Raw genomic sequence first — 27,905 nt, forward strand, 5'->3', positions numbered from 1 at the left:
TGATTGCAGCTCTCTAATGACGATGGCGGACAGTGAATCTTTTCAGAGCAAATTGTTGAAGACATCTGGCCAAGCTTTCTCTCTGATGCAGCTGAAATTTCCCTCTAGATGGCGTTGGCATGGCAACGTCTAACTGCTATTCAGTAGCGTTGTGGGTTGAAAGGTTTAGGGTCCATAGTTGAAAATCCATTTGGGCCTCTAGCAGAGCGCCATGCACTCCACTCACCAGGCTGGGGGGGGGGGGGGGGGGGGGGGAGAATTGCCATCAATTCTCTTTATGAATTGATGGCACTCATACCACCAACGCATCTTTGTTGTTTGCTTTCCTTATGAAAGCCTTATTAGTGGTAAAACAGCACTTTGGCATCAGTAACACAATAAAAAGTCTGGTCCTAATGGAAAAGTTAAGACATCTTAGTCACACCCACTGGTCTGAGGGTTTTAGTTTGTGTTTTACCAATTTAGAGATTTGATAAAAAATGGAGAAAAGGGCGATAAATGCATTTCAGCCACAGGTGAAGATGTGAATGACAGTCATTGCTATGGATGGAATGGGTTGTTTTTGAGTAGAGTGTGTGTAGACACGGTGGGGTGTGTGTGTGTGTGTGTGTGTGTGGCGGGGGGGTGGGTCTTAGTTCCATCTCCTCAGTTAGTTCCCCACAACAACACTTAATGACCCCTGCACTTCAGCTGAGATGAGACACTCCATCCCCAGAATTATCTGAAGGACGCCGTGTTTGAGGAAATTATCTGAGCCTGAGATCAAATTGCGGGAACTTCTCATTACAATTAACATACTTGGTGCTTTTGTGGCTTGTAGCGAGAGAAACCCTGTAATGAACATTTGCATTTAGTTGTTGGACTTACTTTTTTATTTTACACCTGATTATCCTGTACAGCACACGTGTCAAACTCAAGGCCCGGGGGCCAAATCCGGCCCTTTAGAGCAGTGGTTCTCAAATGGGGGTACGCGATGGCACTACAGGGGGACGTGAGAAAGAGAGAGAGAGAGAGAAAGAGAGGAAAATTAACAAATAAAGTGACTGGAAATGATAAAAACTATAGAACTAAATCTATTCAGGTGCCACTGAGTCAGTGTTTTTCAACGTTTGGGTCGAGACCCCATGTGGGTCATGGCATTTCAGAAAAATTCAAATAAGTTTTTTAGTATTATTATTTTTTTTCATTTTTTTTTTTTTTTTATAAAAGCAAGATACAATCTCACATTTATGGAAGAAGATTAGGGCCACTGGAAAAACCAGAAACAAAAAACAAAAACAACAACAATAAAATAAAAAATCAATGATTACAAAAATAAAAAAAATAAGACTAAAAAGAAAAACATTATGATTACAAATGTGACTTATTTTTTCTTCCACTACTGGCTCTGTTTAAAAAAAAAACCAAACAAACAAACAAAAAAACAATTGAATTCTTTCAGTGGCTCCTTTTTTTTTTTTTTTTTCAGTAGCCCCAATTCTCATCCATATTTCTATACTTTGTGAAATTTAAATATAGTTAAATTAAAATGCACTTAGATTCAGAAATAAGAAAAAGGGGACCCCAAAAGTTTGAGAACCACTTCTTTAGACCATCCTGCAATTTTGCCCACATATTGTCATTCAGTTGTAGATATATCTGCCCTTCTAAATACACAACAATTCTATAAAACTTCACAATTTTTGGAGAAGAGCAATTTCCCCATGATTTCATCACACAACTGCAGTCATTTTAAATCTTAAATTGTTCAAAGAACTACACAAAACCAAAAAAAACCATAATGGATTTGTTTTGATATGATGTATATCTAATGCACTGGTTCTCAAACTTTTTTGGGTGTTCCCCATTTTGAACGAAGGGAAATTTTCAAGTCAAGTTTGTTTTCTTGTTCTGCTCCACTTCACCTCTGTAAATAATTATCATTAAGGATTTTATTTGCCAAGTTTAACACAGCACAAGGAATTTAACTTGGCAGTTGGTGCAAAGAACATTCGCACCAACACACCGAGGCAGCCATCTGCGGCGCCATCATGTTCAGATGAAAAGTAGGAAAACAGGAGGAAAGGAGAGGGGAAAAAGGCAGGTCCTAAACTGTGTGAAGAGCACAGTGTAGGACTAGGAAAAAACTCCTCAGCGTACAGGCACCAAAAGACACAATCACAACTAAATTCGAGGACATATATAGCACATATGGTCGGGGGAGGGGACTTGTGGAGGGGAGGATTGCAGTCAGTTGCTGAGGGGCGCTGGGGGGCGCGCACGTGCAGCTTCTTACAAGCGCCTTGCTCGCCCCTCCTGCTGCCACTACGTGGGAGGGAGGGAGGGAATGAGGCCAAAGAAGATGATGAAACATAATCGCATTAGTTCCACTTTACATTTTGTTCCCAGTCGCATATCTAATACGGTCTAATGATTGAATGCTCTTTTAATTTTTAGGCATTTTGTTGGGTGTTTCCTCCTGTTTGTCACGCCCCACCCATCATACCTCCATTCCCCACCAGGGGTGCGCGTCACACACTTTGAGAAGCACTGGTCTAATGCCTTAAGGCGGTAACATGATGAATTATCTCCCACTGACACAAAGTAAACATGTTGGTTTAATCAAAAGCTCATAGAAATCACATGTAATTAATGACAAGCCTATTTTGTTCATATCTGTGTTTGTCACATTCTAATTTATTTACTGCCTGTTATAGTGATTAACATGTAGGACAGGATTTGTACCGTACTTTACTACATGGTCCCCGTAGCCTGGTTTAAGGCCTTTAGCTGAGTCATTGCAGTCCTTTGCTTGGTGTTTTTGGATCGTCTTTTACGTCTGTCCTGAAAACATTTGAAGTGAGAAAGTGATAAAGCAGAATTTCAACATGTGCTCATTTGAATCTTAAAACAGGTTTAATTCACACATTTCTGAGACTTTTTTCAGAGACCCTTCATTGTGCTACTGACAAAACTTCCGGTTAACTTCAAAATAAGAGCCATATTTACAAAACTAATGGAAGACAAAAAGAGATGCTTTTATTTTGAAAAGGGGATGTTTGATTTAGTTTTTTTTGGGGGTAATTGAGAATCTTAGTTTACATCTTTTTTGTACTGCTCCTCCTGCACCCACCCGATTGGCCACAATAAAGAACATTTAGTAACACTTTACTTGAAATGTTACACATAAAGGCTGACATTACATTATGACCCTAAAACTTGGTTACCCTAAACCTAACACCACTAGATTTCTCCACCAAAAAAGCCAACATAGCTCCAAAGGTGTCATAATTTACTGAACAACACTTAATGACAGCTTTTATGACACCTTATTCATGCTAAACACAACGTAATATCAGCCTTATGTATAAAACTTTGAGTAAACTTATACCGAAAATTCTATAATTAAAGACGGACACTTCATAATTCATGGCGGACAACCAAACATTTTTTCTTGGACACCAAGTAGCTCTTATACCCAAGTTTAAAAAAAGAATAATATGAGTACACCAAAATAAATCCAAGGTAATTTCTGTGCGCGTGAGTGAAAACTGAATACGATATCAATCATGTCCTCAGTCAGAGGCTTTAATGAAGTAACTTTTCATATTTCTGTGCTGAAATGCAGCACCCTCATTCACCTGTCAAACTGCTAATGATTAATCACTTAATATTTAACCTTGAAGTGAGTTATTCAGGGCTTCACAGTTACACATGTGTCAAAGGCACGTGCAATGCAAGCTCATGTTACCATCAATGGCTTTTTTCACTGACCTAATTGCCTCCATTTTTCCAAATTCAATACAGAATCCGTGTGCTGTCAGATGTCATCCATTGTCTCTGCTGTGCACAGACATGAAGATTGGTTGGATTGGACCTCATTATGATGTCACCATGTCTGACTGGTTCACAGAGCATCAAAACAACACACACACACACACACACACACACACACACACACACACACACACACACACACACACACACACACACACACACACACACACACACACACACACACACACACACACACACACACTTTTGGTTTGTTATGGACTTTCAAAAGCAGCCCTAGTACACACAACTACATTAGACACACACAGATAAACCTTATTTATGTTTTAGATAAAGGAAATGGCCTCTCAGCCTCCTAATAATATAACTGCACCATGCAGGGCTGAGTCTAAGCATCCTGTTTGAATGCTTCAGGAAGGCGCCGTGGCCATCTAAAAAGGACAGAATGTGCAATAATACCTGGTGAAGAATACATGCAATTATGGACAATAAGTCAGAGTTATCCAGAGGTTGGCTCCATAATATCCGTACAGCATACACACTTAAAACGTTTACGTTAGGACCGAATTCGATGATGTGTGAGGACCGCTTGAAGCTGACCTGCTATGAGAGGGCTAGGCTAATGTGCTAAGCTAATGGGCTACGCTAAAGGGCTAGGCTAATAGGCATAAAGCCAGAGTTACTTCTGAAACCAGACGCAGTCCAACAGAATTCCTTCACAGAAAGTCCAAACAGCACGGAACTGTCTCATTGCACGAGTTCTCGGTATACCCACAATACTGATGCACCGGCTACAATGGTAGAACCTGAAGAGAAGTCAATAATGTACTTCATGCGCAATAATTTTTGTTTAAAACAAAAAAAAAAAAAAAAAAACAATAACAAAAACCCCAGATGGAAAACAAAAGTCCAGTTGTGTGCAAATTGTGCAAGAAAGAGTTTGTGGAGCTCTTTTAACCTCAGCTAGCACCTCAATGCTAAAGATGTAGCAGTGAGCACCTCAATGCTAAACATGTAGCAGCTAGCACCTCAATGCTAAACATGTAGCAGCTAGTGCCTCAATGCTAAACATGTAGCAGCTAGTACCTCAATGCTAAACATGTAGCAGCTAGCACCTCAATGCTAAACATGTAGCAGCGAGCACCTCAATGCTAAACATGTAGCAGCTAGCACCTCAATGTTAAACATGTAGCAGCTAGTGCCTCAATGCTAAACATGTAGCAGCTAGTACCTCAATGCTAAACATGTAGCAGCTATCACCTCAATGCTAAACATGAGCAGCTAGTACCTCAATGCTAAACATGTAGCAGCTAGCACTTCAATGCTAAACATGTAGCAACTAGTACCTCAATGCTAACATGTAGCAGCTAACACCTCAATGCTAACATGTAGCAGCTAGTGCCTCAATGCTAAACATGTAGCAGCTAGTACCTCAATGCTAAACATGTAGCAGCTAGCACCTCAATGTTAAACATGTAGCAGCTAGTGCCTCAATGCTAAACATGTAGCAGCTAGTACCTCAATGCTAAACATGTAGCAGCTATCACTTCAATGCTAAACATGAGCAGCTAGTACCTCAATGCTAAACATGTAGCAGCTAGCACTTCAATGCTAAACATGTAGCAACTAGTACCTCAATGCTAACATGTAGCAGCTAACACCTCAATGCTAACATGTAGCAGCTAGTGCCTCAATGCTAAACATGTAGCAGCTAGTACCTCAATGCTAAACATGTAGCAGCTAGCACCTCAATGCTAAACATGTAGCAACTAGTACCTCAATGCTAACATGTAGCAGCTAACACCTCAATGCTAACATGTAGCAGCTAGTATCTCAATGCTAACATGTAGCAGCTAGTACCTCAATGCTAAACATATAGCAGCTAGTACCTCAATGCTAAACATGTAGCAGCTAGCACCTCAATGCTAACATGTAGCAGCTAGTACCTCAATGCTAAACATATAGCAGCTAGTACCTCAATGCTAAACATGTAGCAGCTAGCACCTCAATGCTAAACATGTAGCAACTAGAACCTCAATGCTAACATGTAGCAGCTAACATCTCAATGCTAACATGTAGCAGCTAGTACCTCAATGCTAACATGTAGCAGCTAGTACCTCAATGCTAACATGTAGCAGCTAGCACCTCAATGCTAACATGTAGCAGCGAGTACCTCAATGTTAACATGTAGCAGCTAGCACCTCAATGCTAACATGTAGCAGCGAGTACCTCAATGCTAACATGTAGCAGCTAGCACCTCAATGCTAACATGTAGCAGCTAGCACCTCAATGCTAACATGTAGCAGCTAGCAGGGACAATGGTCCTAGTGGAGCAGACAGTGTCTCCAATCCACACTGACACTCAGACAGGGTTCAGAACCAATAATAAATCCATGAGTGACAAATGAACAAAGTCAGTGATAAATGACTGTAGTGACAGTCGACCACTCTGTGGTAGAGGATGTGGGCGGGGCTAGAAGCGCTGCTACATATAGCATCGTCTGACCCAACTTATCAACTGTTATGTAGAAAAACTATTTCAGACTAAATTCATCATCTTCATCAGTTGTTCTGTTTATTTCATGATATCCACAGATATTATAAATATTTTACACTGTTCAGTTTATATTTCTCTGGAATGTTCTGGACTAAGTGATGTTTTTATTTTTATTTTAATTCAATTCATCTTTATTTATAGAGTGCATATTACAACAAAGTCATCTCAGTGCACTTAACAAAATATAAAGTAAGAAAGAAAGAACCCAACAAGATCCACATGAACAAGCATTTAGAAACAATGGGAAGAGAAATCTCCATTAGAACCAGGGAACCAGAGGTGGAGAACATCTGCTTCCACTGGTTGGGTTAATAAACAGAAGGATGAACAGAACAGAATAGAAGGATAGACCATCAGACTGTCCCAGACCAGTTGAGCCACAAACCAACTTTCTAAAACATTTGTTTTAGAAAGTTGGAAAAGCATGAATATAGTTTAGTTAAATTTAGGTTCGTGCTTTGTAAACAATGCAATCATAATATTTATTCATATTATACATTATGTTAGCACTCAGGGATGGAAATAATAAACAATTTAGTTGTTTAATTTAATCTCATTAAGCTCAAAATGCTGCTTCTCGTAATAAATATTGTTCTGAGGTTAATTTATATTCATCAAGATGAATTCATTAAAATGTCTCTAAATAAACAGATTCAGTTTTTTAATCAAGTCTCATCTCGAGTAAAAAGCAACAACTGATTTGTGTGGAGAAATCTTTTCTATCAAAGGGTAAAAACAGATCATATTTCTTGACTGTTGGAAGAGAAAACCTTGGTAAACAAATTAATTTCTAAAACACGTTTCATACACCAGTCAGAAAGGTAGAAAAACGTACTAAACAAACCCAAAAACTTCACACGACTGGAGCTTTATCACAGTTATGTATGAAATACAAGGTTTGTCATGTTTTGTTTGTATTATACAGTAAATAGTTTTACTGTTTAATTCAGACATCAGTAGATCTGTCACTTTGAAACCGTGTGCACTCACTGTTTCCACCCTCTTTTTTTTTACTACACTTTGTCGGCGTGTTGCTATAGCAACCTAGCCAGAGCAAAACTAGTGTTTAATTGATCCACTAATGCATTTAGCAGCACACTCACCATTAAGTTGCCTTTGTTTCCAGGTCACATTTTAGGCACAGACATTTACATAAAAGCATTTGCAGGTGCCAGAACCGATTATTATCAGCAGCTCTCACTTTTTGTCTATTGGCAACGAATGTGGTGTAAACACCCACTATTACCAGCTACAATATTGCCTCATCAGGGAATTATTATAATACTAATGTTGTTGGGAAACAAAATAAGTTTGGCAGGAGCGTTCTCCTAACAGTGGGTATATGGGCAATGTTAATTATTAGTTGCATTACAAACATTACAAAAACCATCCCCAGGAATCAGCATTCAGCTGCAATATATCCATCTTTTCTTTCTACCACATTAAGAGCAGCCAGTACACAACCATTACAACACAACCCTGAAAATAAATGGAAAGTTGATCAAATCTGAGGAATTACTAAACCCGCCTAAACAAAGGGCCTAAAAAAATGACTTTTTCAGGGAATAATATGTTAATATATACAGTGCATAGAAAAGCACTTCACTTTTTCTATATGTTAGGTTACAGCCTTATTCTAAAAAGAAAGAATCAAACCTTACAGCCCATAATAATATGTAAAAAACAATAGGAATATTTTTTTTAAACTGTAATGTAACTGGTTATGATTTAAATTTGGTAACTATAATCTATGGATGTATACACATTGATGCACAGAGCCCGATTTTTGATTTGGGGCACAGGGGGGCCCCCAAGAGAAAAAAAAAAAAACGGAAGTCCATTTGTCATTTTTTTGCCAGTCAAATATTACGACGGTTGGTGGTACCGAATCATTGACACATACCAATATATGAATGGGGCCCATTACTTTGTATGTACCACGGGGGCGCCAGGGACTAAATTCTCGGGAACACGTTACGTGCTATTTGGCACCTTGACGTTCCACAGGCCAGAACGTCAAGGTGGGCCATAGTTCATCTGAACTTGTTTCACAAATCTTGCCCTATGCTCTTTTAATACTTTGTTAGCCTACGTTTAGCAACAGTTACAGCTATAAGAGTTTTTGACACAAACTTGAAACACCTATATCTTATTGCAGTTTGGCTAATTGCTTGTTATAGCACATCTCAAACAGCATTGGTCCCAGTCTGGGCTTCAACTGGGCCACTCTTGGACATTCACAGTTATATGTTGGCTGTGTATATTGGGTTGTTGCCCTATTTACTGAAGTCACAAGCTCTTTAGAGCAGGATTATATCAAGGGTCTCTGTTCAATGCTGGGTTTAGCTTTTCCTATATCCTGACTAGTCTCAATGGTCCTCCTACAGAATCTCCTTGCACTTTTGCCAGCCTATCTGGAGACGTGACACAGTGGTTGACCAACAAGAGTTCTGCATCAAGGTACTGCATTGCTCTGTAATTTCCTGCCATTCCACTAGGGTGGTCACAGTAACCAATGTTTCTTGTGCTGTGTTCAGAGCAGCCATCTCCATACCAGGCATTTTAGTTGATTTTCATTGATCTTTCAAGACCCACACAATATTGTGTGCTTTGACAATGTAAACATAGAAACCATCAAAAGAAAGATTAAACTCTCTTCTTCTGAAAATGATTTCCACCTTTTTCCATGAATTAGTTATCAGCAGTAACAAAGGCTGGTTTCCACTAAAAAACAGCTGTTTCTGACCAAAAAACAAGCTTTTTGTAAAAAGAAACATATCAAGCAGAACAGTGACTAATATTTTTTGCTTTAGTGACACCTCAAACATGTGAACAGTGGTTTCCTTCTATAAAACAGCAAAAACAACACTGGGAAAGAGCTTTTAATGGCGGCTTTTTTACGTGGAACACCTGTCTGCTTCCTTGATACTCCTACTCCACCATGATCACCATCATCTCCTCCAACACTCTTTCTACAAGAACCACTGCTAACCAAAACCTGTTCAAGTGTAAGTTGCCTCTATTTTTTCCTTCTCTGATTTACCGCGTTTCGTCGTTCTCTCTCCATCTTCTCCTGGGCTGTTTCTCAGTTCTAAGTAGGCAAACTTCATACTTGTGAACTCCTGGGTACGGACTCGTGGAAGCAAACTTGGAGAATGGACTTGCAGAGCGCGCAAGAGCGAAGTTTGCATACTCTTCATTTTGGGACAAAGCAAACTTCCTGACTTCACTGTAAACATCATTGGGGACTAATATGTATCACTGAGTAGATGTCATTGTTGTAAATATTAATTGCTTGGTTAACCAATCAAACATTTGGTGATACATTTTTTAAAAATGAACAAAAATAAAATACAATAAATGTGTGTGTGTGTGTGTGATTTGTTTAATATATTGACAGTCTCTATGAATAGGTAATCTGGTCATGGCTAATTGGATGGCAAAAAACACATGTGGCAAAAATCCAAAGAAGCAACCAGGCAATAGGAGATACAGGCAATTAGTCCAAACACATACAGTATAAAGGAGCATTTACAATGGATTGGACAGGTATGGCTGTTGTGGCTGCCCTTCACCACATAGATAATAGTAATAATAACATATTTACAAAATAGTGACAATAAAAAACAATCCGCTTTGCAGAGCTTCACGTGTGCTGCAGCCATGAAAGGAAGTAATAAAACACTGGCTTTAGATAGCTCTCACTGTCTTTTTACATAACTTAATGCATTTCCAGGATTTCACTTCTTTTTATTCTAATTCCTTGATCAATTCTTTTTAATACTGCTGTAAAATATATTTGTCGATATTATTTCTCTGGGGGTGAGCAGTACGGTAACATTCTGTGGATGTATTCGTCCATGACACATGGTGGTAAAGACTGTGTTCATGATGTGACCAAATCTCACAAACCATTTCAGCAATTTGGGGAGAAATGACAGCAGCGAAGGGGCAGAGACAAGAACATGTAATTCACTTCAGAAAAGGAAAGGAGCGCTCAGTGTTTTACACCTCCCCACAGATTCTAGTGTATACTGTAAGACGTGAAGGGTAATTATTAATTATCCACAGTAGTAATGCTGAAATAGATAATTATGTGACAAACATGACATCTTCAATCTCACCACTAAGTGATGAATGTCATGAGGAGACTGCAATTATGTCATCTCATTCATACGGGTGTCTGGTAATTGCAAAATTAAAAGCACTTCAGCTAATTTGGGCCTGTTTCTCAGAATCTGGTGTTGGAGGCTTGTACTCACTGATGCAAAGAGACAATATGTCAGCTTGAAAGTGGGGAGCATTTTTCAAACCTAACAACACGAAAGCTGTGTTTCCAAAACCCTTGGAAATCTAAATCTAAATAGCGTAATGAAAAGTGGTAATGGAAACATCCAAATTTCGAAAAAAAAAAAAAAAAACCAAATATCGCAAAAAAGTTTTTACACTTTCATAAGAAGAAATTTCAGACGTTTCGATACTGAAATGTGCCGCAAAAGCGCAATGGAAACAGGACGTGACGTACTTGGTCACATGACCACTTCTCGCCGAGTAAATATGGCGCGGTACGTGTGGACGGAAGACGAGAACGGGACATTTCTTAGGGTTACAACAAAGAAATATGAAGTATTTTAAGGAGGTTTGGAGCGTCCGTCTTCCTGTGGCGAAGTCTCGATTGATGAGATTTCACGGGAGTTGCGAGGTTCTTGCTCAAAACAGCCTTTGATGGAAACACGCTCAAAGCCCAATTATATTTTTTCGACATTTAGAAATATTGCTTATATTTTGTGAAAATCTGTAATGGAAAGCCAGCTAGAGATCCAGAGATGACAGTAATGTTTATGATGTGTAAAGTAAATTTGTGGAAATGCTATTAAAGATTCCAGAGCAGTAATGGTGCCATGATTTTGATTATGGGTGGGCTCCCAGCAAACTGGATGAGCCAGCATTAATATATACTGTATATATATTTAAAAACGGGTTTCATTTCATCTCCATTTCAGCACTTTTCTGTGACACTGACTGACTGAAGGAAAATCTGAACTCTGCATTTTTCAGTTGAAAATTCATGTTTTTATGATTAAAGCTCAAATGATCTTTCTGAACAACAATTTTCTATTGGCCCAACAAAGTAAGACTGCCTTATGTAGAAAATTTCATCAGCAAAGCATTCAACGTCTTTCACGTAAGGCTTTAAAATCATGACACAGGGCTAAAAAAAAAAGGCATTTAAAATTAATTTTAAAATCATAAAAACAGGAAGTAACATTAATAAGGCCTACATTAGCTGTGTTCAGCAAAACAGGCAGGATTAGCAGCTTTCATTCATTTGTGTAAATAGTAAATGTCGTATATTATTGCCAGACGTTTTTGCCATTAAAATGCTTTTAATCCCTGTTTTACCGCCAACATGTGGTTCTGTACGATGCAATCGTTGTTGTGGGACGACTATTTTAGAAAAGGTCAGACTTTACCGTGTACGAGCTCCAACTCCAGGTGGAGACCCCCGGTCCATTAAATACGAGTTGCACTGAACGCAGCATGAGGACAGACTAGGAAGGTGTTCCGGAGACACAGCTATTGAGAAGTTAAGAATAATTGTAGAACGACTGCCTGTTCGGCATCTGCTGCACATGGGCCTTGGCTCTTCTGCTTGGGTCTCGGTCGGGGGGCTCTCTGGGGGGTTGGGTGCGGGAGTGTGGGTGGGGGCCTTAGGGTTGGGGGTTGGAGTCGAAATTTGCACAAATTATCCAACAGAATTCTGTCAAATTTCCCAAAAATTTGTTGCAAAAAACAAGGAAATTTGACTAATTGGTTAACATTCAGGAATTTGTGCTTTTTCCTTCACAAAAACATAGAAAAGTATTTGGTCCGGCCAACTTGATTTCAAACTGGATCGTATGTGGCCCTTGAACTAAAAAAAGTTTGCCACCCCTGGCTTAGAGAATCAATGGGCCTTCTTGTTCTCACCTCAACACCGCGATCTGCAACGCAAAAGGAACAGCACTGTCAATAAAGTATGAATGCTGCTGGGTAATAAAGTAATCCAGCCTGTGACATCATGGCCAAGATGGCGGCACAGGGTAGAGTTTATATGCAGTAAACGTGAAATTAAAGGGTAGATATTTTCATATAAATTGAATTTATAAATATCTTAATGCACATGATGATTTAACAAGTTCGGATGAATTATGGCCGGGCCCGCCAAATAGTACATAACACATTGCAGAGAATTCAGTCCCTGGCCCATTCATATGTTAGTATGTGTCAATGATTCGGTACCACCAACTCTCACAATATTTGACTCACAAATCAATGAGAAAACTACATAAATGGAAATTGCAGAAAAAAGGGGGCGGGCCCCTAATTGAATTGTGCCACGCATAATCATAATTTACATTGAATTAGGTTTGAAACGATATATCTCACGACTATGTTCCCATAAATTTAGAAATTACCGGAAATGAGGGGTGGGCCCCCGGGCCCCATTTCAAAAAAGGTTCTCCGAGCATCTCATCATATTCAGTCGCAAATATATGACAAATTTACTTTTTTTTTTTTTTGAGGGGGGGCCCCAAATTGAAAATTGGGCTTGAGCGTTGATGTGTACACATCCATAGATTAGAGCTACCAAAATTTCAGCCCAATCTGTTCACGAATAACAGAGGAGTAGAAGAAGAAGAAGAACAAAGCGTGAGTGGCGTTTTGAGTCCCGTAGCACGGCCTAAAAAGACACAAATGGCCTTTGTTCGTTCCTCATAATCACAATTCAAGAGAAAATTGACTGCAAATAGTTAATTCCGATTGAGAAAGAGATGAAAATTACTGTCGTTTTTATCTGAAAAGCAATATAGATCCGTATCACCTGTGAACAAAGAATTCCTGATTTGGATCTGCAGCTTTGCTCCAGCACAAATGTAAGCAAACAGCTGTGAAGTGTCCCATTTTTTGTCCTGAACACTTCTATTTATTAGATGCAATTACAAGCCAGTACCCCATGGTTAGGTTGATCATATGTTCTTTAAGTGCCCCACTCTTGTTGACTTCCTGCAAAATGTCTATTTTTGCAATTAGTTTCAAATCAAAGGAGTCGTTTTAAAACCACATTCATGTGCCCTCCAGCCCAGGACGTAAAATCAATGTGTCTCAAAGTATTTCTGAAAGCCAACCTTAAAATGAGCTCTTTGCATTGAGCAGTGACAGTCAGAATGGATCACTGATGGGTCCTATACACATATACGTACAAAAATCTTTCTTTTTTTACCCAGAGCATTTCATGGCACTGAGGTGTCAGCAGTTACAGAAAAAAAGTGGAATTGATTGTGCATTGATGTTAAACGTATCCTCTGAAGGTGTCTGTGAGCGTTTTGTCGGCTCACCTTCAGAGGCGTCTATGGAGTGTCTGTAGGAAGCTGATTTAAGCAGGGAGTGTGTAGGTTTGGTTGCAGGAGCACATGGGATGCCCTGGCTGAAGGGTCCCAGGCTGATTGCCGGTTACCGGGGTTTGATTGGTTCTGCTTCTCTCCCCACAATGGAAGTAAATTTATGGAATGGTGGCGTAGCAGAGACGGATTGACCATATTGTGCCGAGGACAGTCACCTAAGCATTGGATGAATGAGAGCTTGTGATTTGAAGTTAGAGGGAGAACTTGACGTGATTGTCGGGACCTCTGAACCCTCTCATGCCCTCAGGAAAAAGGTGATTTTTAAAAAAAACTTATTCACCCTCTTTGTCTTTTTCCTCTTATTTTCTGATGAACTCAAAAATCACTTTCTCGGTGCACTTGTGTTGTCTTTTCTTCTTTGTTACTTTCATATTTTTTAGAAGTAATTCTGATTGGACTTTTGTGGAGAAACATCCAGCAACATGCACGTTTCATAAAATATTTTTATTTTTATTAAAAATTATGAAAAATAATTCCTCCATCAAAATTGGCCCTAATCCTCTTCTGTACATATTTTATGCAAATAGATTTTACTTTTTATGATTTATTATTCAGTTTTGATGCAAAGAAAAAAATGCAAAACGTTAACATGTGTTTTACAAGATGTAGTAGACAGAAGTGTCACATTGTTCTATTGGTGTGTGTTTTATACCTTTCTGTACCTTTAATTTGTATCATTTCCTGTCTGGTGTGGGAGATTACACCTTTTTTTCTCTCTTTGTCGTGAAATGTTTGTATGTTTTTTACTTTGTAGTTTCACGGTGTCTGACGACTGAAGAGAAATAAATGTTAAAATACATCTGTATTATTTGTGGCGTTCATACACTAAAACGTGAGTAGTTACAGTCATCGTTGACGAAAACAACACTTGCATGAGATTCTTTCAGTTGAGATGTCTTTGTCATTTAGATTGAGGATCCCTTTAAAAGTAGCAAATATTTCCTTAATAAATAAGTAAATGACTTTCTTCCAACACATTGAATAAATCTAATAAAACATTATTCTCAACTATTAATCAAACCTTTAAAAATCCAACTTTGTTTAATTTAAACCAGGACCTGTGATTGTTTTGTGTCCTCGTGTCGTGAAGCAGATAACTCTATATTTCAGAGGAATCTTTCAAATTGTGATATAAGCACCACAATTGGCACAGATACTAGGGATGAGCGAGTACAGCATTATCTGTATCTGTTAACTATATCAATTATCTGTATTCGTGTGTGGGCAGGGCCTAGCCCAAAAGTGGGTCAGGTTGGCTTGAAATGGGCGGTGCTTTCACCAGTTAGTTATTTTAAGCATGTAATTGATATGGGTTGATCAGAAATTGTTATATTTATTGCTGATTAGCAAACCATTTACAGGACAGCGTCAGCAAGCTCCAGATCAATGGTTTTGATCACGAAAGCAAACTATTTACAGAACAAGTTTTTGCAACAATTAATACAACACATTATGAAGTAAAATTATTAGTTTTTTTTTGTCAGTGTGATTTTTTTTTTTGGTTCTTTTTTTATTTATTTCCTCACCAGGTGTGTGTGTGTGTGTGTGTGTAATAAAACTCATATGACCAACAGAGTCGCAACGCAAGTCGCACCACATCTAAACAAACCCACGTTTATCAGAACTCTACGGGTTAATAAGTACAAACAGAAGTAAAAACAAACCTGAAGCTGGAGAAACCCTAAACGTTAACGGAAAAGACTCGAAAACCTGATTGACTGAGGGGGAGGCGGAGTACGCAGAGCGGAGCACATCTGTATGTGTGTAGGGGAGGGGCTCTTTGACTAGCCTATCACAGAACACAGACAGCTGTCTGAGCACAGATATTGACTCGTATTACTCGTATAATACTCAGATTCGGCAAAAGGGCTTTTTCCATACGGATACTTATTTCAGCTCATCTCTACTCCTTAGACCTTACTCTTTTCAAAAAGTACAAAGGCCACGTGAAAGTCAAGATGGCCACCCATTTTCAAGATGGCTGCAGTACCAAAACTGTATGTTTTGCAATAAATATGCACAGACTTGGCCAATATGGATGATTCTGACATCAATACCAAAGGCTGACGGTTCAGCACTGGTGAACACACTGCCACCACGAACTTCAATGACTTTTGGAAACTACGCCATGTTAGATGTGCTCTAACATGAACAGATATCCCTTTTTAAAACTTTTTGTGAAATGTATTCTATGCTGCAATTGAATTCAGTGTCCCCAAAATGTGAAATAACTGAACATTCCAGTTTTACATTCAAACAATGATCATATTACATATTTTGAAGCCTATGTCCTGGTTTATCTAAAGTTTTTATCATCTTTTGCTAGAAATGGTAGACATAAGTTCCTTAGAGCATTAAGAGTTACATTTTTAGCTTTCCCATACCGTTAAATCGACACTACCAATCGAGAGCCGACCACGAGCCCTTTAAAGAGCCAGAGTGGAGGACTGCGTAGAGTTCATCAACCGTTATTACGTCCAATACGTGATAGAAGCTGCATCGAAAGCCACAAGTACATCAGGTAAGTCAGAGAAACTGATTCATCTACGGACCCTTGGCTGGTTTACCACATCAGGTGTGTGCCATTGGCGTGCCTCCTTCTCGCAGTGGTGGCAGGGCCGGTTCTGGGGCTGTATGCTGGCTGGTTTGTGGGCTCTATACATATAAAGTTGAGTTGAAATAGTTCTTGTGTTATATTTTGTTGTAATGTAAACTGTTGTAATTGCCAATTCGTGTTCAAGAGGCCCACATTCTTTTTCAAAAAACTAATATCTATGGACGTTATCTGCTCCACTAGAGGAACTGGGGGTCTCCTTACTTCCTTGTTGCTTTGTGAGAAGAACTGCCAGCAGAGCAGCTCATTGGTTTATAACACACACATACTTCAGTACAAAGCTCCAGTCAATTTAACTCAATTCTTAAATCGTATCTTCAAAAACTTGAACATTTCTACTAGTTTAGAACAAAGACTTAGGGATGAGCTGCTGCTCAAAGTGTTTGAAGTTTAGCAGTTTTGGGTTTTAATGGTCAAATCATTAAAAAAACAACAATTTGGACCAAGCATGGTCTTTATCAGGGCTAGCAAACATTTCTGGTTGTTGTCACACCTATAGACATCAGCCAATTAAAAGTAGTCATGTGAGACTCCTCCCACCAGGCTCACTCACTGGTGTCATGTATTGGCCCCTCCCACACCTTGTGATTAGAGCCAATCGCAGACTCAGACAGAACAATGAAAATTAGAATCAGGTGAGGTCATTAAAGTCATCAGCAACACATGGAAGAGAGAAGAAACCTGAACAAATAATGGAAAATTAGACGAACCACAATTTATTACAAAAATTAAAGGTCAAAATTGTCATTTAAGCCAAGAAAATTGTAGGAACAGATGAATGCGTTCACACCTACCAAATGAAAAAAACGGAACTTGGTTAAATAAACCAGCTGCTACTTTTAAATCATAATTAATGTTGCACAAATGAAAGAGTTTATGGATATTCATACTAAAAGAACATATAAACAAAATTATTTTATTAATTGTAACACTACCATAAATCACCCTATGGCCAGACACTTTACAAAATACCACAACGCCAATGATTCCTTACTATGCATTGTGGGTATTGAACCTTTAGGAGTGGATAGAGTACAGAAGCTTATCTTGGGTGTTTTTATTTGTTTGCCTCTCATATCCCGTTCATTTTTAAGGCTAGTTGTATGAAATTTTGCAACTATTTTTATTTATTTATGTATGTATTTATTTATTTATTTTTGCTTATTTCCAAAGTTCTGTTTATTGGAAGTTAATAGAAAGGGAGATATATTATGCATCATACTGACACTTAGTAACCTTGTGACAAATTTGGCCCATTGACTCCCATTGTAACCACATATTTTTCATATACTGTTATCGTGACATGTCATAGTGCTTTTTCAATTAATATATGATACGTCAAAACCTCTACCTTCAAAATAAAGGGAAAATATGTGTAATGACCCCCTACCAACATTTGCTTAAATTAAGTATTAGGTGAATTTCAGTGAAGGCCTGGATTTATTAATCTTGCAAAATTTAAAAGGGGTAAAAGTGTGATTTTTTTCTCTAAAAATGTTCTTGTGCTAAAAGTAATAAGGCATTAGAATCAATTTTGCTATCAATTAATGACACGGTCAAGGCTATAATATTTTCAACAAAAAGTGTTTTTCCTGCTAAAAAATTAGTGGTTCTCATGGTAAAAAGTCCATACAAAATGTGATAATTATAATACATTTTATATATATGGATAAGTCTGAAGTAGTTGAAAATATCCAATGCAGTGAAAGTAAAAAAAAAATTAAAATATTTTCCTACAAACATACTTAGGTTTTGGTCAACAATTACTCCTAACAATTTGGTTTTATCTACTGTTAATCTTGACTCCATTAATTAGCAAATTCACATACTTTTGACTCTATGCTAAAAATAATTAACTTAGTTTTTTGTATTTTACGATAAAGCTTGTTATATTCAAACCACTCGGATATATTAGATAATTCATCAATTGCTTCTCTTATCAAACTGTCCAAATTCTCATGAGATAATAAAAGACAGGTTTCATCAGCAAACATAAGAGGCAAAGTATTTTTTCCAAATCATGAATGTAAATAATAAACAGAATAGGTCCTTGGATGGAGCCCTGAGGGACTCCACAAACTATCTGAGCTCTATTTGAGTTATGATTATGAACGCATACATATTGTTCTCTCATAAAAATATTGTTTACCCACTGTAGAGCAACATCTTTAATTCCATAATTGTATAATCTATTTAAAATAATTTTATAATTCACTGTGTCAAATCAACAAATACATATATAGTATTTTATTATTATTTAATTTCATCCCATTTGTGTGTAGACTTTTTACAGTTAATTTATTTATCTTTATCTGCTTCATCTGCTGTCATCAATTGTGTTTTTTGTTTTTTTTTGTTTTGTTTTTATAATTTCTATTTCCAATTTAGTTATTTATTGATTTTTAGTATTTCTTCTTCTCCCACCCCTTTGGCGTCTCTTTCATTGTGGGAGGGGCCAATACATGATACCAGTAAGTGGCTGATGTCTATATACAGTATATGAAGACCATGCTTGGTCCAATTTGTGTCCTTTCTTTAAAAATAGTTTGGCCACATTTCATTCAAATAAGCAAACTCTAGTCCAATAAATATCACCTGTTTCATTTTTACCCTACATTATGCCTCTTTTGTTCGACATTTTTGCCCTTTTTCACTATTGTTTGTCACAGTTTGCCCATTAAAGCTACCCTTTGCTATTACTCTCTTTATTTTAGTCACATTTCACTCATTTCTTGCAGATTTTTGTACCATTTTTGGCCACCTGTTACAATGGTATGGTAGGTGGCCAGTCTACCCCTGCTCAGGACGCCCCAGAAAAAGCCTAAATATGAGTCTTTTGTTCAGCCTGGGTTATTGTGAACATTACAGAAAGCTATGCTAAATCAGAGCTGAAATCAACAGGGTTTGTAGACTGAAGTTATTGCTCTTGAGATGACATTGAATGACTGATACCGTACATTATGTCATTTCTCGTTAATTCTGGAGAAGAAAAAAAAGCAAAGCTAATAAAGTGGGTGGAAAAATGAGTCTCACAGATAAGACGACAATTTATTGCCTCTCCTCCACAGAAGCTTTAATAACGGATGCCTTTGAGGAGGATATCAGTAAAGCCTGTCTGCTGCACCTCAGCTGGACGTGAGGTGTAATTTTTTTAAATCTGAACCTATGTTTTTAAAGGGCCAGAGAAGCGATTTGTGTAATAGTCGCTGCAGGTTTTTTGCTCTCCTTGTGCCTCTCCCCTGGTGTTAGTTTTAATCAGCACTGGTGTCACTCTTCCTACGGGCTGATCACTGCAGTATTTGACAGTTTGTGACCGTGGAATTAAATAGAGACGTGATTTGCATGTGACATTGAGGGCTTTAGTGCTTCAAATTGTACATCCTGAGAATTAGCATGCAGACAAGCCCGTGTGGATGAATGTAGCTGCTGTGAGGGGTTCAAACCGCTGCTTTGTGCCGGGGCAGGGGGTTATGTAGAGACTGGAGCCAGCGCTCTACTCCTCTCTACACTTACCTGCCTCTTTTGTACTCTGCGATTGATGCTCTCAACACTACAGTAGGTTTTCTTTTAATCTTGCTGAATTGATGCCACTGCTTTTTGTCCAGAGTAGCACTGGGTTCAGAATGGATGCTCTCAACAGTGGGTGCTCTTTTGATATCTCACGCACACACACACAAACACACACGCACGCGCGCACACACTTTTGAAGAACAAACGTGTGACGGTCAGAGTATGTATTCTTCCAAACCAAACAATCAACTGAAATGTTTTCAAAGGATTTCACTCAAGTCTATGAATTGGGAAAACGTTATCTTATTCCCTCTCAATCAATTCTCCCTGGAAAGCAGCATTCGACACTTATTATATTTCAACTCAATATGATGCTCTCGCTCTGAATCACTCCTGTGCCACGGTGGTTCACGTCTCTTCTGAAAGAGAAATAAGGTGCGCTGAAATTCTCCTGGACAGACAAAGTGAAAGTATGAGTATCTTGGAGCCTTTTCACCTTCGTGTCACTTGCAGCACCAACACTGATTCTAGAAGCTTTTTAAGAACTAGAATAACGTGTATGAAGAACTATTCTCCTCATGTTGCAAGAAGGACTTCTTTTATTTTAATTCTCCTGTTGCTGCTTTGTGTCATGTAGCAAAGTGACACTGCTTCTAGGGCTGCAACAAACAATTAATTTAGTAATCGATTAATCTAACTTTTTATAATCGATTAATCGGATTAACGGGGAACATTTTTAAAAAAGGGAAACATGTTTTTTTTTTTCCTTCCATCTCTATATTTACCATCACAGTTAAAAAAGGCAACAGTACAAAAAGTGCACAACATATTCTCATATGAAATGTCCCAGAGTTGATGAGATATCAAATCATAAAAAATTAAAAAATAAGTTTTTAAAGAAGTGCATAAAGAGCAGAGGAGGTGGAGAAAGTGACTCAGCAGTTTAACACTCTGGTGATAGTTTGAATGACTGCGAGACCCTAAGCACTGATACAGACTCATTTATACTTTTTTACTGTTATGCACAGTTTTTTGGCTGAAAAAAATAACAGTGTGTGGATCGCAAAAATAAAATCACTGATTACCCTGTAAAAAATGAGTGAGCGTCTATGGACACGCCCACTCATGAATAAGCATAAGTAGGCCCCAAAACGGCCCGATTTCAGAACTGCTCAGAGGCTAAAACTCTGGAAAACAGGCGAGTTTGAGAAAATAAACCTGAAATACTATGTTTTTGGGGTTCTTGGAACAAATGGAGATGGGTGAAAAATTGAGTAATAAGTCTCCTTTACGTATGCACGATGGGCACACTAGTCATACTCAACCATCCCATGATGCATTGTGAGCGGAATGTAAAATAGTCCTGGCACCGGCTTCAAGCTAAAAGGCAAACATTACCGTTTCAAAATAAAAGCATATTTTCTTGTCTTCCATTAGTTTTTAACACTTTTGTAAATAGGGCTCTTGTTTTGAAGTTAAAAGGAAATGTAGTCAGTAGACCAATGGAGGTTTCTCTGAAAATGTGGGAAATGATGTTCATATGAAATATATCTACGTGAGTTTTATGGATCAAATCATATGTTGATATTCTACTTGGTCACTTTTTCACTTCAAATGTTTTCAGAACTTTCAAAGTAAAGGTAGAGAGCGCTGTAGGTTCCAAATGCATCTTGGGAAACTTGGAAGTATACTTCAGTGGGAACCCTTGCCATTCTAATCATACTTACAGTATATATAGTAGGAGACAGTATATACTCATTTAGTGTGTAGTACGTTAGTGGGAAACTTAAAACATGTCCCCATATAGTATACATTTGTGTATTTCTCATCTACTCAATCTTTCCATATTATTTCATGTAAACACACTACATACTCATTTAGATGTCACACTTAGTATAAGTAGTACGTTAGTATGAGTAGTACGTTAGTATGAGTAGTATGTTTTGATGAGTAGTACGCAGTGACGTGCTGTGACCACTAGGGTTGGGTAGGCAGGGCGTTGCAACTCGAGACCACCAATCAATGACAATTTCATATGTTTCTGCTGGCAAGTGTTAATCTAACAAAATCAAAATCATAAACACCATCAAAGAAACATAAACAATTATTTAATATAGCCTCCATACTCTCCCAACAACATATATCTCATGACACAACAGCACATCTGTTGTTTGTGTTGGAAACACAGAAACATGGAGAAAAAGACAACAACAACAACTCAGAACATCCTCAGTGAGGAGCATCCACAAAGTCAATCCTTCCTTTTGTTCCATTCACTGTAGAAAGTACCAACAATGTTCTGACCTTACCTTTGCTGAAGGTCTGGTAGCTCAGGTGTTGGTCTCCATCTTTTAAAAGCTGTCATTTTTCCTCAAAAAAAAGTTTCTTTATCGTCCAAAGGCAGCGTAGAGAGCTGCCTTTTTACGTAAATGGTTTTCATCTTAGGGAACTGACTGCACATGTGCAAACACATAAAAACACAGAATATGAAGTCCAGAGGCAGAGCAGCAGTGGGCCTTTGGGAGAGGGTGTGGCCTCCTCCTGGCTCCTCCTGCTCCTTACAACGAAAGTGAGACTGTGCAGCTTCTCTGCTGTACCAGGAAATAGCAATGTTTAGTCATATGGGCTATGAAAAGCACTTCAAACTTATATGTACTGTAGGCGATCGGAAATTGGAAATATAATTATATTATAATTAACACAAATAATCAAAATATCAAGTCACCCTTGGGTAGGCACTGCCTACCTTGCCTACCTTGACTGCACGTCACTGTTAGTACATTAGTATGATTAGTATAACATTTACAACACAGACTGGAACTTGTCTCAGTGCGTTCTGGTCTCGAGTAAGACCTGGACTCGTAGACTGTGGTTTTGAATACGACTCTGTTCATTCATTCAATTATTTGTCATCTTCAGCAAATGTCACAAGTAAAGTTATGTTTGACAAATTAACATCACAACAAGAGCAGCCGTCAGATGTCAGTGTTTTTGTTACCCACATGAACTAAAATGAACACAGGTGCCAGAGAACGTCACTAGTGTGACTACCAGAGACATGCTATCTGTTCTCATGGTCTGTTCTGTTTGAAACACTGCCTGACCAGCTACATACATACTATTTGTCTGCCATGCTCCTGTCCCAACAGGCCACACCCCTTTTCTTACCCAGCTGAAGCAGGTGCAGCTGATCTTCCACTGATCAGCTGGTCTTTAAATGATAGCTGGAAACCACAGTCAGGAGTGTCTTATGGGCTGTGTTCAATGAGTATATACTGTAAGCATGGTTAGGATGATGAGCGTTCCCACTGAAGTCTACTTCCAAGTTTCCCCAAGATGTATTTGGAACCTCTAGTGTTAAAAACCTTGTTCACACTGAAGCTAAATATCTGTTGATTCTCCACCTTTATTTTGAAAGTTCTGAAAACATTTGAAGTGAGAAAGTGACCAAGTAGAATATCAACATGTGCTCATTTGATCCATAAAACTCACATAGACACATTTCATTCACACATGTTCAGAGACTCTCCATTGGTCTACAAAAGTGTTAAAAACTAATGGAAGACAAGAAGAGATGCTTTTATTTTGAAAATCAGATGTTTGATCCCAGGACCATTTTACTTTCAGCTCCCAATGCATCATGGGAGAGTTGAGTAAGACTAGTTTGGTGTTGTAAGCCTTGTTTTTTATTGGTTAAACATCTAGTGCTTGGTTTGATGGAGTTTTTATTTTGTTGTCAATAAACATAACCTTAATTCTGCATTAAATCTGTTTATTGTTCCTGTTCTTATGTTCTGAGACGTCGCCATTAGGAACGTAACAATGCTCAAAAGAGGTCCTGAGGTACTTGTGGAAGTACATATGGAGGCGTCTCGGCATGTTTGTGGCACTGTTGATATGTATAATATAATAAATATTATACTCACTCTCCTCCACCACTCCTCCTGGGATGCAGAGTTATGACATTATTGCATTTTGATGACATAAAGGCTGAATCATTCAGACATCAGTCGCATTGAGAAATATCAGATACATATTGGATTTATATCACTATATTAAAGTGACTTGGGTAGGATTTGAAAACATCTGAATTGTACTGTTCACATGAACATTAAAAAATCAGATCCATGTCACATGTGGGCAAAAAAAAATGTGAAGTCACCTCCAGGAGCAAACTACATTTTCTTTCTTTAATGTGTGACAGATATTTGACTTTCTGCATAAATAATAAGGTACATTCCATTTGTTTTAGAATCATACATTTTATTTCATAGGCTTCGTTTTGTTCTGTTCATTCTGAATTAACTGGAGACTTTTTAGTGAGTTAGTAGGACATCCTGACAGTAGAGTTACAATAATCTAATCTAGATGTAACAAATGCATGGATTAGTTTTTCAGAATCACTCTGGGTCAAGATATTCCTGATTGTAGAGATATTACGGAGGTGGAAGAAGGCTGTCCTTGTACCTTGTTTAATATGAGAATTAAAGGATATGTCAGTTTCAAAGATAACGCCTAAGATTTTTTTTTACTGTGGATGACAGAGTAATGTCATCCAGAATTATGTGGCTGGTTTAATTCAGTCTTGTGAACACTTAATTTTGCTTTAAGTTAATTTCGGTCGTTCTGCGCATTCGCGACTTGCCACGATGACGCGCTGATGATGACATAATCCAAGATGGTCGCTGGACGAGAGCTGAGACTATTTATTTAAAAAGAGCCTTAAAAGACATGGATATCATGAAAAGAATGGATGGACGGAAGAATGAACATGAGGACATTCACACGCACGTCGGCAAACCGAACAGGCTTCATCATACGAGTGATACTAAAACCCTGAGATGGAGTAAATGCATCCCGTACTGCTGCACACGCTGTAATATGTTTATCATTTTACCAGTTATTAGAGCTACTGTCTTTACCAGGGAGCGAATATTTATTCCTGGTGATTGATTGACGACGTTTTACTAGCGATGATTAATTCCTATCTCTCTTCTGCTCCACGGTCCAAAGTGTGTTATTGTCGAGCTGTTGCTTCTAAACTACGATCAAAATAAAACAGTTCTCGTGTGGTCTTCTGTGTCGGAGCCGTTAGTAAAAGGTTTGTTGTGTGTTTTTCCCGATAGACGTGAACCGTCCAGTCAGAACCCCCCCCCCCCCCCCCCCCCAAAGAATTAAATAAAACCTGTTTTCTATCTAAACCTCAATTTAGAATGACATCATGCAACCATGGTCAATGCATCACCTAAAATATAGTTTAGTGAATGAAATATGTTTTAGAGCTTTTACTTTACAAACTTTTGTTCTACAAAGCATGAAATCATTTAAAAATTAAGGTCAAATAATATTTACAACTTATTGACAATGATATCAGTCAGATGTGACACTATCTCATCATAAACTGGACTATACTCAATGGTTGTAGGGACATTTGCTGATCAGCACATTGTGGACAAATGGACAAAAAAGGTGCGTTTATTGCTCATAAGGGAATATATTGTTAGAATGAAGGAGGAAGTGTATATCACATCAAGTCTGAAATCATCCACGGAGCTAAAGAATCAATAAATGTGTTTTAAGCCCCTCACCTTATCTTTGAAGTTTAACATTAACCATTACACACACACTTAATTGTGCCTCAGTCAATAATGTTAATTCCAAAGGGGTTTTTCTTGAGCAGTTTCAGCTATGTGTATTCATACTATGGTAAAGGCAAATGGTTTGAGGAGCCATTAGGAGCTCATACAGGAGGAGATATGTCCTGCTGTGGTGAGTTATGGCGTTGAGTGTGTTTCTCTGGACTCGTCTGGTAGGGGTCATAGCCGTGTAGGACAGTGATACCCCAGTGATGGGGACACCCGCTGCCTCGCCTTAACCTCACGCCCTAATTTGGCCCAGTGGAATCTAACAAATGATGTGCATAATTGAACATTAGCTCCGTGATGATTTCTGGCAGGGCTGACGGGATTCTCCCAGGTCAACACTTATGTCACTGTGTGGGAAAAAATGGCTCTAATTCTGCTCTTTGATCCCTCTTAAATGATAATGGAGGCTGGGAGTCATTACTGTTCTTAAAGGAAAGTAACTCTGAGGAAGTAACTCAGATTTATTACTGTTAGCTGTTAGCTTCAGTCTGTAAAGGTGTGCTGCCATCAGAAGTGACATCAGTACATAAGTAGTTTTTTCTGGTATCTGTACTTTACTTGAGTATTTATTTTTTTGGCGACTTTTTACATTTGCTCCTAACTTTTTTAAACAAATATCTGTACTTTCTATTCCTTACATTTAACAATGAGCTTGTTACTTTTAAAACCTTCGAAGATGACATCACGACGTAAAAAGACGAAAAATGTTGGTACTTTGAGTTTTTTTTTTCTTAGACAGGTTAATGTTTTATGGTTGATAATTTCAAGTTTTTAAAAATCTTAAACTCAAAGCTGCTCTGGGTTTAATTGAGCATTTGCATTTTATATCTTTAAACGTTTTATTTACACATTTTATCATATGAGTGCTAAATTCTGCATGTGTTCATAAAGGGTAAAATAATTAATTTATTTCCATGTTGCAGTTCTCCCCAGGATCAAAAGTTTTTAAGTGTTCCCATATTCATTTGAAAAAATAAAATTCTTAATATAATTTACATAACATTCAAATAATTTAAGTGACTAGGAAATTATAAAAATTGTGATATAAAATTAAAAAGTTCCCAAAATAAAACCAACTAAAAAAGTTTGAAAGGACCGCTGCAGCCGATGACATGTGACCCTCCTGCTTCCCTTTGTTTGTTTACAACATGGCGGACACTCAGTAGTCTCATTAGTCTGTTGTTCGTAACACATGGCTGGAACAGAGATCGTGCAAACCCTGCGCTCACTGCATGTCTGGATATAAAGTGGATTCAGCGGTTGTTGTTATAATCTTCTCGCCCTCGTCCACTGGCCACGGAAGCACATAGACAATCAGCGAAGGTGGAGTTACGTTGTTAGAGACTTTTACATTGTTGGACTTTTAAATGATTTTCATCTCATGTATCATTTTATTCTATCCTACCTGTGTCTAACTTAGTGATTTACAGCAAGTCTATCCCTCCATGTTAAAGTGTATTTCACATATTAAAGCACATGTATCCAGTGTTGTATCATATATCATGTAGAACATCATAAATAATAACACTGCTTAATTTGAGCTACTTTACTCTCTCATTCTTTAAGTAACAGGAGGTTCTGAACATTTCAAGCTGCATTTTGGATTTATTTTGGCAGGTCCATAATACAGCTTTAGAAACTTATGTCACAGAAATGAGAAAATAATAATAATAATAATAATAATAATAATAATAATAATAATAATAATAATAATAATAAAAAACAGTTAGATTGGTACATTTGTTTGCATTCCTTATTTGTGAAGCGAAACTGGAGAAGTTCTAAATATTATTATTGTTTTTATTTTTTTTGCCCCCCCTGCAAGAATCTCAAACCGCCTATGGTTTGCACGCTTTCTTACCGGTGCCGTCCTTCAGTAGATCTGGCCCTTAGTGATGAGGCGCGGGACTGAGATTTATGGTGGGAAGGGTCGTGTGTTTTAAATCATGACTCAAACACCAGTGCTGTAGAAACGATCATTATCAGACCAAACATCATTGCAGTCATTCTGTGTTAATGAGGTGGTAGTCTGCTCATTGTCAGAGCAAAATTAGATAACCTGATACTGTGTTTTACTGACGTCTATTCTCCTAATGAAGGAGAATAGAGCTTTTTTCTTTCTTCATTAGAACCTGTCCTACAGAATCACATACATGACCACATAGAGAAACAGAAACCTTAGACACAACAACAATGGGCCAAAGAAAGCTCTTAAGAGTGCGCTGAAACTGAAACTGCGCCGTTGCCAGTCCTTCTGATCACCCACAATGCAATGTGCTTTACGTCATCTCCGATACTTCCTGTGTTTGATTCTTTCTGAGAGCGGTTGTGTTCACGATGCTCCCAATCGCTCTAGAATT

Source organism: Gouania willdenowi, chromosome 9 (genome assembly GCF_900634775.1).
Source record: "Gouania willdenowi chromosome 9, fGouWil2.1, whole genome shotgun sequence".
NCBI classification, from domain to species: Eukaryota; Metazoa; Chordata; class Actinopteri; order Blenniiformes; family Gobiesocidae; genus Gouania; species Gouania willdenowi.